Source organism: Dermacentor andersoni, chromosome 9, assembly GCF_023375885.2.
Source record: "Dermacentor andersoni chromosome 9, qqDerAnde1_hic_scaffold, whole genome shotgun sequence".
NCBI lineage: Eukaryota > Metazoa > Arthropoda > Arachnida > Ixodida > Ixodidae > Dermacentor > Dermacentor andersoni.
In genome coordinates this window covers 132,615,754-132,632,250 of record NC_092822.1, presented here as the reverse complement: position 1 = coordinate 132,632,250, position 16,497 = coordinate 132,615,754, and the positions used below count along the sequence as shown (strand labels likewise).

Genomic DNA, 16,497 nt, shown 5'->3' with positions numbered 1-16,497 from the left:
GGTGTTCTAACATCGGGAATTCCATTTCTCCTACGTTTTTCAGGTTTCTTAATGACAGCTAGTAAGCACAAGTATTTCGCTTTTCTTTTTGAGCAGGTATTCATTTTGCATGAGTAAGCCAATTTTGTTAACTGACTAGGAGCAGTGTCGCTCGATCCATTCGTCATGACGGTAGCCCATCTGCTGTCGGTGAAATGCTTGTAGTGAAGGGCTTGAATGGGTGTTTGTGTTTGTTGCTCAATTATCTTAGTTTAGGCTCAGGTTCAGTGTATGAAGGTTTTTAGTTACCCGTATTACAGACAACGCGCAACATCGTCTGTTTTGCCGGAAAATGTGCTTAATAATACCAGTAATAAAAGCAACGAATATTTCAGGCTAATTAAATAAGAACTGGTAATCCCCCTTGCGATGAAGAGTGCTGTTAAGATTTTATTTATGAATGGTTGATTCCTTGCGTTTCGGTCGTGTCAAACTAGTTTTCCTAGTACTCGCCGTGCTTTTCTATATACATTATGTATATGATGCAAAGTATGATGGCAGGCAGATTACATGCGCTTGTAATAGCCGTAGAAATATGCTCCCTCATTCGACATGTAGTTCAAGTAATGAGAACAATTATAGGCTATTTCATGTTCATGCAATGCATGTCGCCAGCTTAAAATTCTGTGGGTCCTTACTTCTAATACTGTCAATGAAATACGTCTATTGTACTATGCATTCTTCCTGTAAGTCACAAAATGTGTCGCAGTCATAACATACGTGAAATCAAGATCAGTGTACTCAGCCTGTGGTGGTTAATTGTCGCATTTTTTTGGATCCTATGTAATCTTTGTTTGCTCAATACGTACAAATTTCAGTTGTGAATGAACAAATTGACACTTTCGCACTGCGTGGAGGTCAGTCTTTTTGCTCTACAGAATGTGTGAATGAAAAGCAAAAGGTTCAACTTTTAATTTTGTTGAGTTTTGGCTGACTGTGAAATCGGCCAGCTTTGCTTCGCAACACAAGAGCAAATTTAATGCTTGATGGTGCCAGGAAGCTATTTTCCTTGCACTATCCCCCTCTATATCTATTAACTAATAGAACTGTAGCAGTAAACTTAACAAGTTAGGAATTTCAAAGGGAGTACTTTCAGGAAATAACGAAATGTAATATATTAGCTGCGAATATTGGTAGTTAACGACGGTTTGGTATATAAATACTTTTCATTATAATTGTTTGGCACTGGTTTGTACGAGCACTGTCCCTATGCTTTAAAAATGAATTCCAAGGTACACGCGGCAGACTTCAGCGGGTTCTGCTCCGCGATTTGGCAAATGTCACCGAGCGGCCAGCAGACCTGCAAGAGAGCACGAACACAGCCCGCTTGCATGCGAAGTGGGAAAGGAGAGCCTCGCGGCAAGCCCCCTTCCCTCGGCTGCGCGCCCTCTCCCGCTACCCTCTGACCTCATCAGTGATGTTATGGAGGCATTATTTTGTTTGTGAAATATTTTCAGTTGGATATCCGGCTACCACCACTGGCGTCGCATGGGACCGAATGTCCCATGGGAGATATAGGGAGTTTCCGCACCCCGATTTTACAGTAAAGCTGTTAAGGGCTTGTTCCCTTAGGATCGTGTCCCTGCGTAGACAGAAAATCCCAAAGATAGTGCAATACCGGGCCGACCTGCGGCGGAGGTGAAACAGGCCTTAAGCACACCCCACACGTGCGCCCATCCGGAAGACAGTGAAATACAGGGCCGACCTGCGGTGGAGGTGAAGCAGGCGTTAAGCACTCCCCATACGTGCGCCGAGCCAGAGGATAGTGCAATGCCGGGCCGATGCGTGGCGGAGGGTCAGTTCGCCATTAAGGGCCCACGGTGGTCATCCTTCGTCGCAGAGGGGAAGGCCAGCGAGTTATTTCCTCGTTGTATATAATGTGCTCGAGATACCCTTAGCGAACCGGCGGTTCTTCTTCGGAAAATGTGTGCCCCTGAAAAGAATATCTCGGCAATTGCTATCATCGGGGGATCGTAGAAGGGCTTGAGAAGGGCTTGAGTTCCACGGCGGCGGTGACCAGAAGACGGCGACACAAGCTCTACAACATAGTCCACGGCAGAAATTTGTGCAAGCATACGGTAAGGGTCAAGATTTCTTAGGAAACAATTTATAGAAAAAGCCCGGGGCTAGAGGTGGGACCCACAGCCAAACCAAATAATCGGAGGGAAGCTTGAGGCGTCAGAGTCACCACGACAATATTTCTGGTGTGTCTGATCTGCAGTGGTAAGACGACGGGCGAGTTGCCTGCAGTCTTCAGCATGTTGCACAGTTTGAGATACAGGAACAGATTCTAGTAAATCAAGCTGCTAGGGTGTAATTGAATCGACGGTGCAGGAAGGTTCGCCACCGTGCAGTAAGGAAAGCGGGAAAGCACCAGGGGTGGCTTGAGCGGCAGTATTATAGGCGAACGTGACGAACGCAAGCACAGCGTGCCAGTTTAAATGGTCGGACATGGCGAGCATGTCGCCAAGAGTACGGTTTAAATGCTCCGTCAACCCGTTCGTTTGCGCACGGTATGCGCTAGTGGTCCTGTGGATGATGCGACATTCTTTCAGAATCGACGTCACGACTTCAGATAGAAAAGCGCGGCCTCTATCACTAAGAAGTTCCCGAGGGGCTCCGTCACAAGGAACAAGATAGCACAGCATGAATAATGCAACGTCTTGAGCAGTTGCAGATGGGAGTGCAGCAGTTTCTGCATAGCGTGTAAGATGATTCACTGCAACGATAATCCAACGTTTGCCAGCATCGGTGCAAGGAAGCGAACCACAATGGTTGGTTCCTACCCGATCGAAAAGACGGGATGGACAAGTAAGCAGCTGTAAAGGTGCAGCAGCCGCATTAAGGACCGACTTTCGGCGCTGGCGGTCGAGCCAGCAGCAGACGTATTTGCGAACAAACTTGTTCATGCTAGGCCAGTAATACCGGAGTCAGAAGGTAGGTGTAGGTCTTTAACACGCCACGGTGTGCACGTTGGGCATCAGTGTGAAATGATACGCAGACATTCGCCCAAAGATTGCGCGGTATTACTAGGAGCCATTGCCGACCCTCAGGGAGATAGTTGCGGCGATATAGGAGTTGATCGTAAACAACAAAGTCGTGCGCTTGCCTTCTTAGAGTCCCAGAAGCCGGAGCAGTTGCAGGGTCAGCTACAAACTCCAAAAGCGATGAAAACCACGGGTCTTTGTTTGCTCAGAGCACATATCATCGATGACAAGTTCTGGCAGGACAAAACTGAGAGCACAAAGACTGTGTACGTCAGACACAATTGGCGAGCAGGAGAGAGCGTCGGCATCGGTGAGGCTGCGTCCAGGGACGTACACAACCCTGATGTCGTACTTTTGCAAAATGAGCGCCCAGCGTGCGAGGCGGCCTCAGGGGTCTTTCAATGAGGAGAGCCAGCACAGCGGGTGATGGTCTGACACTACATTCAATGTGCGGCCGCATAAATAAGCTCAATATTGTCACGTGGTAGTGACGTATAACGAACACAGTAATACTTTGAAAGACGAAACTAACTTTTATTGGGCGAACCTATGCTCACAAAACAGGTTACACTTAAAGAACGGCGAAAACGGCGAACACAGTCGGCGATCGTCAAAATCTGATAAGGGGGTCAAACGCGTCGGCTTTTATGCATCAGTCCTCGAACGTTCCACACTAATCGCTGGAACCCACGTGTCTTTCACAAAGTTCTACATCATTCGCGTCACGCGATCACATCAGATAACGCAAGGTTCGGTAAAAACAGACAGCGAGTAGAACCATAGGTAACTTTTGAGAAGCTTCCGATACATGCAGGCGCGTCCGGCGCTGTGCGATAACATTTGTTAGGCGGTGAAACGCGGTCGCCCGATATAGATATACAAGTACACGTGTCAATATTTCGTAAATGCCCTGCGTATGGCTAAACACTACTTTTCTGGATAATAATAGTTTAGCTTCGACTTTGTGAGCGTGCGGCTAGCACAAGCAAGGACGTATTCCTCAAGACCACATTCGCGTGAAGCGAGGGCCGCCCCATGGCTGACCACACTAGAATCTGTACGGAGTTCAACTGTGGCAGCGGGGTCAAATGTCGCAGAGTAGGAGGGGAGGTGAGTATACGCCGTAGGTTAGTAAACGCCTCATCGCATGCTTTCGATCAGGCGCATAGGGTGCTGTCTCTGGCCAGCAGTTGATTCAAAGGGGCGATTATCATAACGAAGTTTCTCATAAGGCGGCGAAAATTGGAGCACAGGCCCACGAAACTGCGTAATGTCTTTAGGGTGATGGGCTTTGGGAACTCCGGATCTGCACGAAGTTTTGCCGGATCCGGATGCACGCCTGCTTTGTACACTACGTGACTTAAGATGGTAAGCTTACGAGCAGCAAAGAAGCATTGTTAAACTGGAGGCCCGCTTTAGTAACACAGCTTAACACCTCTCTTAGTCGTTGGAGGTGAGTCGTTAGTGCCACTCCCCACCGCGCAAGATACTGACCATAATACGCTCGAATGTAGAAGGCGCATTACATAGGCCGAATGGCATTGTAATAAAATCGTATAATCCGTCTGATGTCGCGAAGCCTGTTCAGTGGTCAGCCTCTGCCATGTGGATTTACCAATATCCGGACCTCCAATCCAATCCAAACAGAACAACAGGGACGTTGCATTCAAGAGCATCGGCTATGCACGGTAGGGGATATAAGACTTTGCGTGTAATATTGTTAAGACCGCTTTAATCAACGCAGAAGTGAGCAGAACCATGTTTCTTCTATGCGAGGGTGATGTCCGAAGCTCACGGGCTATGGGACGGCTTAATCACGCCACGCCGAAGCATCTCGTTCACGTGTTTGTCGATGACATAGCGTTTAGAAGCTAAGATACGATAAGGGCGCTGCCGGAGTGGGGCATTCGAAACGGTGTCGATGCTGTGCAATAGTATTATGATGAGGCGGAAGAATGTTGATGGCAGTCGAAAGAGGTGATAAGTTCGCTTAGCAGGCTGACAAGTTGCGTACCTTGTGTGGCTGCAAGGTCACCAGGGATTGAAGGATGAAAGCACTCCAATGGCGGTGTCGCACTGTCGAACGCGGCGAGGGACGCTGAGGAGCATTGAGGAGTCCACTGTTTGAGCGTGACCAAGGCATTCTCCGCGATGTATAGCAATTGGCAGGAAAGACACATTGCACACACACATACATGACACCACGGCCAGAACTGAGAGCTATGACTGCAAAGGGCAACAGAAGGGAACGGCGACGGACGAAGAAGTCACATGGCGTGAATAGCATGGTTGCGTCACGTGTTGAGGCGCAAGATATCAAGACGACGACGGTCGACTGAGGATGGATATCAGTAACTTCGGCAGTGAGCGTTTTCGTAGTCGTCACAGGATCTTGGTCTATGGATCTTGGTGGTTCAATGCCAGCCGGCATTGAAGCGCTAGGCCAACGCTGGAGACAGCAAGGAGATAACGCTAGCTCCTCGCTGGGCCAGACCGGTGGTGACCTCGGAAACGTGAACAAAGGCGGGGAGGGGGAGGCGACATCGACGACACAGACTCTCCTTTTCCAGCCAGTTCCGGTTTCAAGAAGCCTGCCAAGGGGAACTAATTGTTGGCGTAGCTCCCACATCAACTCCGCTATTCGAAATTTGATCGTAGTGATAGGTAGTGTCGAGGACGGGCCCCAAAGTGCTCATTTGATGTAGCCACCTAAGGTTTATAATGATAGAGTTAATTACCGTGACTTCGTAAATTGCGCACGGAAGTGCGGAAATTGCTGTGTATCTTTGGCTGCCAATCCGTACACTCGAATGGTAAACGTAACAATTCCGTGATTTCCATTTGTGTAACTTTAAACATTTCTTGCAGCTAAAAAAAGAACCCTGTATAAAAAGCGTGCACGCAGACGTGCTTCAGGAACTAATATGAATACCATTTTGCGCTATATCATTTAAAACAAAGGTATTTTCTAACATGTGCGTACCATAATTTGCGTAAGATGTTCTCTCAAACCTTATTTTACGGCGCAGAGGAGATTTGGAAGCTTATTCTGTGAATTCTACATCACTCAGGGTTGCCATATTGTTCTATTGCGATAGCAGTTATGTAGACACTCAAGCCTCCTTTTTGCCAGTTGCCGTCACCGTCAGCGTGATGTTTCATATCAAACCCAAGGGCGATAACACTGTCGCCGCGTGCCGTATGTGGTATATGCCAGTGAAAGCATGTGAAGGGAGCCGACGATGGCAGCACAATCTGGCGCGCGCGAGGAAGTCGCGCGAAAGGCCGCGGATGGATGCGAGGGATGGGCGGGAGGGAGGGAGGGTGAAGGCGTTGGGCTCTGGTGCAACTACTAGCTCAAATAAACCAGTCAACAAAAAAACAGCTTGAAACGGAAAACAAGCTGATTTAACGCGAAGACTGCCATCACAGTTAAAGTTTTCACTGTATGCAGATGATGTGTGTATTTGGACATCTGGGTCTAAAGCTCAACTACTCCAGATGGCATTGCAAGACGGCATAAATATCATCAACCAATTTTGAAGAGAAAGAGGAATGGTACTATTACACGCAAAGACTGCTGTATTGCCCTTCACTCGGAGGCAGTTAAAAAATTTCACTCTTAACCTGGAAGGACACCCTCTAATGATTGTCACACAGCATCGATTTCTTGGCATAATACTTGATAGGCAGCTATCCTGGGCACTCCACTTAAAAAAACTCGAAAACGAGGTCAATTCCATAGTGACTGTACTTCGCAGACTTGCAGGCACATCATGGGGCGGATCAGTATCGTCCATGCTGACTGTTTACAATGCATTAATACGACAAAAAATTGCATATTCCGCGCCCATCTTACACGGACTTTCTCACACGTCAGAAGAGAGACTTCAAAGACTTTTAGCTAGAGTACTACGCCTATGTCTAGGAGTTCCACGAGCGACTTCGAGTTCTCTTGTAATAGCTGAGGCTCGCCAATCACCATTTCCAGTTATGCGAACTACAGAAACATGCCGGCATTATTTCCGTCTTCAAACCCAGCATTAAAACTACCCATTGGCTGTAGACATAATGAAACGAGATAGAAGTTATGTTCACATAGAAATTCAAAAAAAATCTTCACATATTGCCAGGAAATGAATTTTGGAACTCAGACATCGAATATCCTCCATGGCTGCTTACAGTTCCAAAAAACGAATTATCAGTAGAAGGGATATTCAGCAAAAGAGACATGTTCATTCAAGCTGCTCAACAACTAGCACTATACCAGATATATATGTGGTATTCAGGATACACACACGTCTATACAGACGGCTCCAGTACAGCAACCTCTTCAACTTCATCATTCATTATACCGCACCCCAACAAACAAGAATCATTTAAGTTATCTCGTGCGACTTCGTCCACAACGGCTGAACCGTTCGCAATCCTATGTGCGGTAAAATTTATATTGTCAGTAACAGAAGCGCGAAAATGGGTAATTTTAAGCGATTCACAGGCGGCTCTAATATCACTCTGCAGCACAAAGGGGAAAACATTCAGCGACAGTATAATGTATGAAACACTTAAAAACCTCACAAAGGCAAGCAAATCGAAACATGCAATAGCATTCCAGTGGATACCAGGGCATTGTAACATTCCTGGCAACACAGCAGCCGATGAAGCAGCACGACAAGCGCACCTGAAAGATGATACGGCTCCGCTCCCAATATCAAAGAATGAATTACGCTGCATTATAAGGACAACGTCTATCAACGTGTCTATAAACACTTGGTTTGACCAGAATTCTAAGAGCTCCGACTTATATCATATTGATCCATTTATTGAATTCAAATGTTCATTGTCATTAGATAGAACTATGGAAACGCTTATTCATCGATTAAGGCTAGGCACTGCCTACACAAAGCATTTCTTACACAGAATTGGCCGAGCGGAAACCCCCGAATGTCATTGTGGATTTGTAGATGAAGATATATATCACCTCCTTCTAGATTGCCCACGTCACGACATACCAAGATGCCGACTTAAATCAGCGCTAAGTAAATTAGACCGCAGACCTTTCAGTTTAAGGAAACTTTTGGGCCCTTGGCCAACAACGGCCTTGCAGAAGAGCGCTTTAAAAGCACTAAAGACTTTTTTTGAAGACAGCGGCATCGCTGGACGTTATTAGTGCTTTCATTGTTCTGTTCATTTCAATGTGACTCTATATATCCATTTGGGAATTATGTTATGTTGACTGCTCTGTTGTGACTGTATGTGCTAATATATTTACACGATGTATATACCACCCCCTGACTAGGCAATGTGTTATTAGGCGACAGTATCGTTTGTACTTTTGAGACTTTCGACTACATAAGTGTGGAGACTCTTTGCCATGTATATTGTATGTTCCCGCTGACCCGCTGACTAGAACATGTGTTATTAGGCGACAGTATCGTTTCTACTTTTGAGACTTTCGACTACATAGGTGTGGAGACATTTGCCATAGTCTTCCTGTGGAAACGTTGCTTTATAAGTCCTGGTGCTTGTGTTAAATGATTATTTGATATGTAACCGTGAACCCTTAATGACGTATGACGGAACCACCCAAGAGACAAGGAGTAGCCGGCGCCTTAAATTGCGCGCCGACATCTCCTTATATCATATCAATAAAAAAAAGAAACTACAATAAAAAGTTGACGAACTCGAGCAGCATACTGGTGCGGATAGATTGAATATAAAATGCACCCCCAATGAAATTGGAAAGGAACTCGGCAGAGCTATTGGGAAGCAAATTTGTCATCGTGTGACAATGTCTATTTGCTGAACAAGACCAAGGTTGTTCGTCTCGTCGGACGCGGCAAAGGGAAGGCTTTCTTTAACGAAATGAAGAAAGTAAGCGCCGTCAGCTAAAAATATAGGTTTCAGATCATCACAGCACATATACGTGTATGAGGACTTCAATAAACATGCTAGACTGCTGCTCGGTGCGGCAATTGCTAAAGCTAACTCCAAGTTCGTGTGGACAACTTGTGGAAGATTCTTCCACGGAAAACGGAGATATCTGAGGTGCTCAGAATTGGCGAGCACGCATATATCGCCGCCGAGCCGTTGTTGAAGCCCTACACTCCCTGTCACACCCGGGAACGAAAGCGTCGCAACGCCTGGTAAGCTCCAAACATATCTGGCCCCGTATAAAACCAGGTGTTCAGAGCTGGACGCGAGGTTGTTTTAAATGCCAACAAAGTTTTTTGACACATAGTCAGCCCAGTAGAATGTTTTCCACGTCCAGATGCCCGCTTCAGCCATATCCACATAGATATCGTTTGCCCTTTGTCTCCTGTGCAAGAGCATAGATACATATTAACGTACGTCGACCGTTTTACTAGTTGGTCCGAAGCTGTTCGGCTTACGAAAATTACCGCACAAACAGTGGCACTTGCGGTTGTCGAAGTACGAATCAGCCGGTATGGCTGATTGCGGTCGTCAGTATGAGAACACACTTTTTCGTAACATCTCGAAAACACTTGGTACACAAACATTGAGACATTGCCTACCATCCGGCGTCTAACGGAATGGTCGAACGTTTTTATTATCAGGTTAAAGCTACCGTAGTGTGTTGAGACAACGCCATGTCATGGACAGAACTACTTTCTTTTGTCTTGCTCGCCCTCCGGACTGCACTAAAGAGCGACATGCAGTGCTCTATGAAAGAACTTGTTTTTGGCACAACGCTCCGCGTGCCAGGATAGTTTTTTAGTACACTGTCGTCACCTAAAAAGTTTGAAATCACCAACTACGCCAGCTCATTCCGAGCAATGATGCACACAATTGTTCCGCCACGTGTTCCGCCCCCTTCTCACAACAGGTTGGTCAGTCCGCACTTCAGCGGCTGCATACAGGTCGTCATACGCCGTGGCGCACTCCGTGCTCTGCTACAACCACCATACGACGTCCCCTCCAGGGTGCTCAACCGTACGCCTAAACAATTTAAAGTGATTGAACAAATAAAGTGATCATCATCATACCAATGGGCACGAAGACACCGTATCCATTGACCGTCTTAAGTAGGCTCATTTAGCTAATGAATCGATATGCACACATCATCATCATCATCATCATCATCAGCCTAGCTACGCCGACTGCAGGGCAAATGCTTCTCCAACTATCCCGGTCATGTACTAATTGTCGCCATGTTGTCCCTGCAAACGTAATCTCATCCACCCACCTAACTTTCTGCCGCCCCCTGCTACGCTTGCCTTCCCTTGGAATCCAGTCCATAACCCTTAATAACCATCGGTTATCTTTCCTCCTCATCACATGTCCTGCCCATGCCCATTTATTTTTCTTGATTTCAACTAAGATGTGATTAACTCGCGTTTGTTCCCTCACTCAATCTGCTCTCTTCTTATCCCTTAACGTTACATCTATCATTATTCTTTCTATAGCTCGTTCCGTCGTCCACAATTTAAGTATAACCCTTTTCGTAAGCCTCCAGGTTTCTGCCCCTTACGTGTGTACTGGTAAGACACAGCTGTAATACACTTTTCTCTTGAGGGATAATGGCAACCTGCTGTTCATGATCTGAGAATGCCGGCCGAACGCACACCAGCCCATCCTTATTCTTCTGATTATTTCAGTCTCATGATCCGGATCCGAGGTGACTACCTGCCCTAAGTAGATGTATTCCCTTACCACTTCCAGTGCCTCGCTACCTATTGTAAACTGCTGTTCTCTTCCGAGACTGTTAAACATTACCTTAGATTTCTGCAGATAAATTTTTAGACCCACCCTTTTGCTTTGCCTATCCAGGTCAGTGAGAATGCACTGCAATTGGTCCCCTGAGTTACTAAGCAAGGCAATATCAACAACGAATCGCAAGTTACTAAGGCATTCTCCATTAACTCTTGTCCCCAATTCTTCCCAGTCCAGGTCTCCGAATACCTCCTGTTAACGCGCTGTGAAAAGCATTCGAGAGATCGTATCTCCCTGTCTGACGCCTTTCTTTATTGGGATTTTGTTGCTTTCATTATGGAGGACTACGAAGTCTGTGGAGCCGCTATAGATATCGTTCAGTAATTTTACATACGGCTCGTCTACACCCTGATTCCTTAATGCCTGCATCACTACTGAGGTTTCGACTGAATCAAATACTTTCTCGTAATCAGTGAAAGCTATATATAAGGGTTCGCTATATTCCGCACATTTTTCTATCACCTGATTTATAGTACGAATATGGTCTATTATTGAGTAGCCTTTACGAAATCCTGCCTGGTCCTTTGGTTGACAGAAGTCTAAGGTGTTCCTGATTCTATTTGCGATTACCTTAGTAAAAACTTTGCACACAATGGACAGTAAGCTGGTCGGCCTATAATTTTTCTAGTCCTTGGCGTCCCCTTTCTTATAGATTAGGATTATGTTGACGTTCTTCCAAGATTCTGGTACGCTCGTGGTCATGAGGCATTTCGTATACACGGTGGCCAGTTTTTCTAGAACAATCGGCCCACCATCCTTCAACAAATCTGCTATTACCTGATCCTCCCCTGCTGTATTCCCCCTTTGCATAGCTCCGAAGGCTTTCCTTACTTCTTCCGGCGTTACTTGTGGGATGTCGAATTCGTTTAGACTATTCTCTCGTCCATTATCGTCGTGGGTGCCACTGGTACTGTACAAATCTCTATAGAACTCCTCAGCCAGTTGAACTATTTCCTCCATATTACTAATGATATTGTCAGCTTTGTCTCTTAACGTATACTACTGATTCTTGCCTACTCCTAGTTTCTTCACTGCTTTTAGGCTTCCTCCGTTCCTGAGAGCATGTTCAATTCTATCATATTATACTTCCTTATGTCAGCTGTCTTACGCTTGTTGCTTAACTTAGAAACTTCTGCCAGTTCTATTCTAGCTTTAGGGTTAGAGGCTTTCATACATTGGCGTTTTTTAATCAGAACTTTCGTCTCCTGCGATAGCTTACTGGTATCCTGTCTAACGAAGTTACCAGCGACTTCTATTGCACACTCCTTAACGATGCCCATGGGATTGTCGTTCATTACTTCAACACTAAGGTCCTCTTCGTGAGTTAGAGACGAATACCTGTTCTGTAGCTTGATCCGGAATTCCTCTATTTTCCCTCTTACTGCTAACTCATTGATCGGCTTCTTATGCACCAGTTTCTTCTGTTCGCGAACGAAGAGTTGCAAGGCTGTTATTCACTCGTTTCGTGACTGCGTGGGTCCTAGCCATTCCCGACCTACTCCCCCTACCTCATCTCTACCATTCTGCCTACGACCACTCTTGACTGTTTCAGGTTAGTACCAAGTTACACTAGGGCCCTATAACGTAAAAGTGTTCCAACATGTTTTTAGTCCAATCTTCTGAGGTCAAATTTGCGCAACCGCCAACGCAAGCATCGGGCGGCCATCCGCAGGGTTGTCCGAACAGACCAATCAAACGCTCTGCTCGTTTATAGGAGGTTACTTTTGTTTGCTTGAAAAATGAATAACATTGCCTAGACCCAGGGCCTCGCCTTATGTAATTGGCTGACAAGAGGCGAGGAGCACGCTCAATTGGAGAGGGATTCGATGGGGCCGAGCCACTGCAGTAAAAGTCCATAACCGGATGAAGAGGGTGGTGCCTGCGTCTGCGATTGGTCCACTTTCCGTTTCTTAGCTTGAGGTGGCTGGTCAAAAATCGCGGTGGCATGCAACGGAAGGTTAAGAATGCCGCTAAAACGGATCCTCAGCAAAGAAGAGTTGGCACAGCGAGGTCGCAAACGTGCTGAAAGTGCTCGAAAACGTTACATGGCCCCACGATAAGATTTATTGTACGAAAATAAACCCATGCTCTCCGGCAGGTGCGAGTAGCCAGTGCCTGAGCGATTGGCGGCAACCATCTTTTATTCCTTTGGGAACGGGGGAACCTCCGGCTATTCAGAAGAAAATTCAGTTTCGTTCGGCATATTAATGCATCTTTAACGCGTACACGTCACTTTGACGCAGTGAGTTCTTGCGGTTTTGTCGCGTCGCGTGACAGGCAGGTGAAGTTGCTGCAGCCCGATAACTTTTGACCAATAGCCGAGGGCTAATGGCGAAAAGGCGCCGATTCAGAAATAACTATTTTTCTTTTGTTCGGTCAAATCATGCGTAATCAGTGTGTAGATGTCACATCAGATGGGGAGCTTTCGTGGTTTTCGTGACGTCACGTGGCAGACAGGTAAAGTGGGGATGGTTTAAAACAGTTTTGGACCAATCGTGGTGGGCTGATTGCAGAATTGGAATAGAAAAGTTTAGAATAGGTTTACGTTATAGCGCCCCTAGTTTCTACAGGGTTTTTAGGGGGGGGGGGGGTAAAGGATAATTACAGCCGTTCGGAGGGTATCGAAGCGACGCTTAGGAAACGCCAGAGGACATTGCGATGACCTTCATTTGAAAGGTGAAAAGTTTCTCGTGTCGGTTTTACTCTTTGCCACGCTCCTGCCATGCATATACGTGCCCTGAACCGCTCCTCGCGTCGCAACGGGCAAGGTAGCGACAGCAGCAGCAGCAGTGGAAAGGTCGAAGGAAGGGGCAAGGAAAGGTTCGCTTTGAAAACTTATTGACCTTCGTGTCGAAGTCGCATAGTGACATCAATCAAGCAAATAATTAATAATTAATTAATTAATTAATTAATCAACGACACTTGGTGGGTACAGACAAAAAGCCATCTATCAGGCTGGACAAGGTCTGCACCCCCGAGTACTGACAGACAAGGCGCATTACAAATACAGCACGCCAACATAAATAAACCGAACAGTGTAGAGAACCTAGGTGTATTATTTGTACGGTATTAAATCAGCTGCTGTTGTCCTCAATACGAGTAAAAGAAGCATAAGAACAAATCATTGTGTAAAAAGAAATACTAAAATGAAAAATAAATACGCTTCAACACACGACAGGTTCAAATGGGTACATGAATACTGCACGAGATTACACATTCTGCTGCGAAAGCAAAAACCTCCGAAAAACAGAACGTTACAGCAAAGTAAATTAGACAATTAGGTGTGGCATTGTGTTATATTTGGAACTCTGGATTATTAAGCAGCGCAGGTATATGGTATTATAACATCTGAGTGCCGTACTTTCTACGTGTTCTAGGCACCTTCCAAAGCTCACGCATTCTCAATGTACGGGCATGCTCAAGCCGGCACACTCCTGACAATTAATTAAGAAATGAATTGTCATTTTTCACTTCAAATCTATAGCGTTTATTTAACATTATAGGGTAAAGCTCATTTACTGGTAATAGATTTAGTGCCTTGCAGAACTGCAACAGAATTAGCAACTGTAAAAATAGCAAGCGCCCTAAAGAAATCGCTGTGAACTTTACTTGAGTTGTCAAGAATGATTCGCCACGCTCGCAAATCAATACGCCAGGAGTTCTGCAGGTCTTTCTGCAGGAGCGCATCTAAGCTGACCACCAGTGCACTGCTGCTATCAGCCAATTTCCCCTGAAGTGGACTGCGAGACGATTAGTGGGAGCTTCAATCAGTTTTTCTCAGCAGAAACGTTCTGGTGGGACCCGACTCTATTGCGTGTATAACTGGAAATCAGAAAAAAGATCACCGATCCTCCCTGATGCGAAAATTGAGCGCAGCTCTATACGTCTTTTCATTTCGCGATATAATGGCTGGCGCAGACAATCTGTGCCGTGCGGCACGTTTCGAAGAGAGCGAAGCGCGGCGCGACTGCCTCGCTAATTTGCAGACGTAGCGCGTGGGTCACACGTGGGCGCGATTCACAGCAGCCGCCACCCACAGACCGTACAGACGACGCGCGTTGCTCTGGAGCCATGTCGTAGCCATTGTCGCCGCGCTACGCTTCTCATGCTTTGGCCACCCTGCGCTTTCCGCCTCATGGTTCCGCTGCGCCCTCTTCTACGCTTTCCTCCTCGCGTCTTTCATCGCCCGCTGCGCTCCGCGTTCGCTTTTATCTTTCGCTGTGCTCGTTCGGTCGGTTACGCCGCCGACAACGACCACGACGCACGCCGCAGGAACGGGCGCTTTAGAGCTGCGCTCTAAAATTTGGGGCGCCTGCCCTGTAGACTTGTTTGACAGGCCGCAGCTCACGGTAGCGATTCAAGTTTCGTGCGGTACTTCATAATGCCCAGTAGTCGTCGTCGAAGAATTGGTCAGCAGCACAACTCACGACAGCAGTGGTGTGTTTTATTGCCGTCTTTAATATGTGCTTGCTTTCTCGAAGAAAGAGGCTAGTCATCGCTCATGAGTGTGCCTGTTCAAGCTAGAACTATGATTTACAAGTCGTCAAAGTTTGTAAAGCCTCCCTGGGAGGCATTTAAGCAGAGACGAAGCAATTTTTATATCTGTGTCAATTCAATTGCTGAATATTAAGGAGCGTTATTAACGATGGTGAACGTTCTCGCGGGTAACGGAAAATCATAAAGCAATTTCTAAGCTTCATGCGCGTTTTGCTAACTTACTTCATTAGACACCCGTAGCAACGTTCTGTTAAGTCGCTGGGATATGGCTATGGGGGTGGGAAGGGCAAACTAGAGGACGTGTTAGTGACTTCACAGTGGCACAGTGCTACTAACAACTGAATATTTATTGCACTTGGCTACCACATATATATACCATCGCACAACTGGAAAAAATAACCACTGTCGCACATAGATTCCTTTCCGCCGAAATTACCCACCATAGGCTCCTGTCGCGATAGATACATGATTTCTTTTTATAGCGACACAGATGGGCAATTTGCAGAGTGATCGTTTCGGATCATTTTGAATGCCTCGAGGATCTCTCTAGTTACTTGATCTGGGTTCCTATATTTCGTTTGTGATAATATGAAGAAAATCGTCAGAATATGAAGAAAATTGGGAATCGTGTTTGCGTTGTCGTTGCCTTTTCAGCCCCTTTGAAATTGTCTGGTTTGTTCGCGAGAGTTAACAAAAGTACAAAGAGGCGCCGTAATAAAAACACCGAAAAACCGAAAAGTGTTTGTTTCGTGTATGGAAGGAGTGGTGTACCGAATTCTGTTAGACTGCGAGGAGGAATGCATTCATCAGACCAGAAGGTGCCTCAATGATCGCTTACGGGATCATTCGAAGAACGTTACTAATCTGCTGAAGAATAGCCGCACACTGTTTGCGCTGTGGCTGTAAACCCTTGTCTGACAAATCACAAGTGTTATCTAGGAACCTAGATCATGTGATAGAGAGATCATCGAGACATTTGAAATTTTCAGAAACGATAACTGTGTAAGTTGTCCATCTGTGTCGCTGTCAAAAAAAAAAAAGGAAATCATCTTCCTATCGCGGTGGCGCCCTATGAATTTTGCCGGAAATAAATCTAGGTGCGACTGCGGCTTTTTTCTTCCAGTTGTGCAATATATGTGCTAACCATGTGCAATAAAAATTCGTTTGTTAGTCGCGCTGTGTGTTCGTTCGTTCCCTTCGGTTTTCGTCCTGCTTTTCGCGCTCTGCCTCAAGTTATGTA

The 16,497-nt window shown here is 46.1% G+C and overlaps 1 protein-coding gene across 1 annotated transcript in view; it reads left to right on the top strand.

Annotated features, from left to right (window-relative positions):
- Gat (GABA transporter) overlaps positions 1 to 16,497 on the top strand; it is a 544,138-nt gene that overhangs the window by 282,583 nt on the left and 245,058 nt on the right. The window lies entirely within an intron of this gene.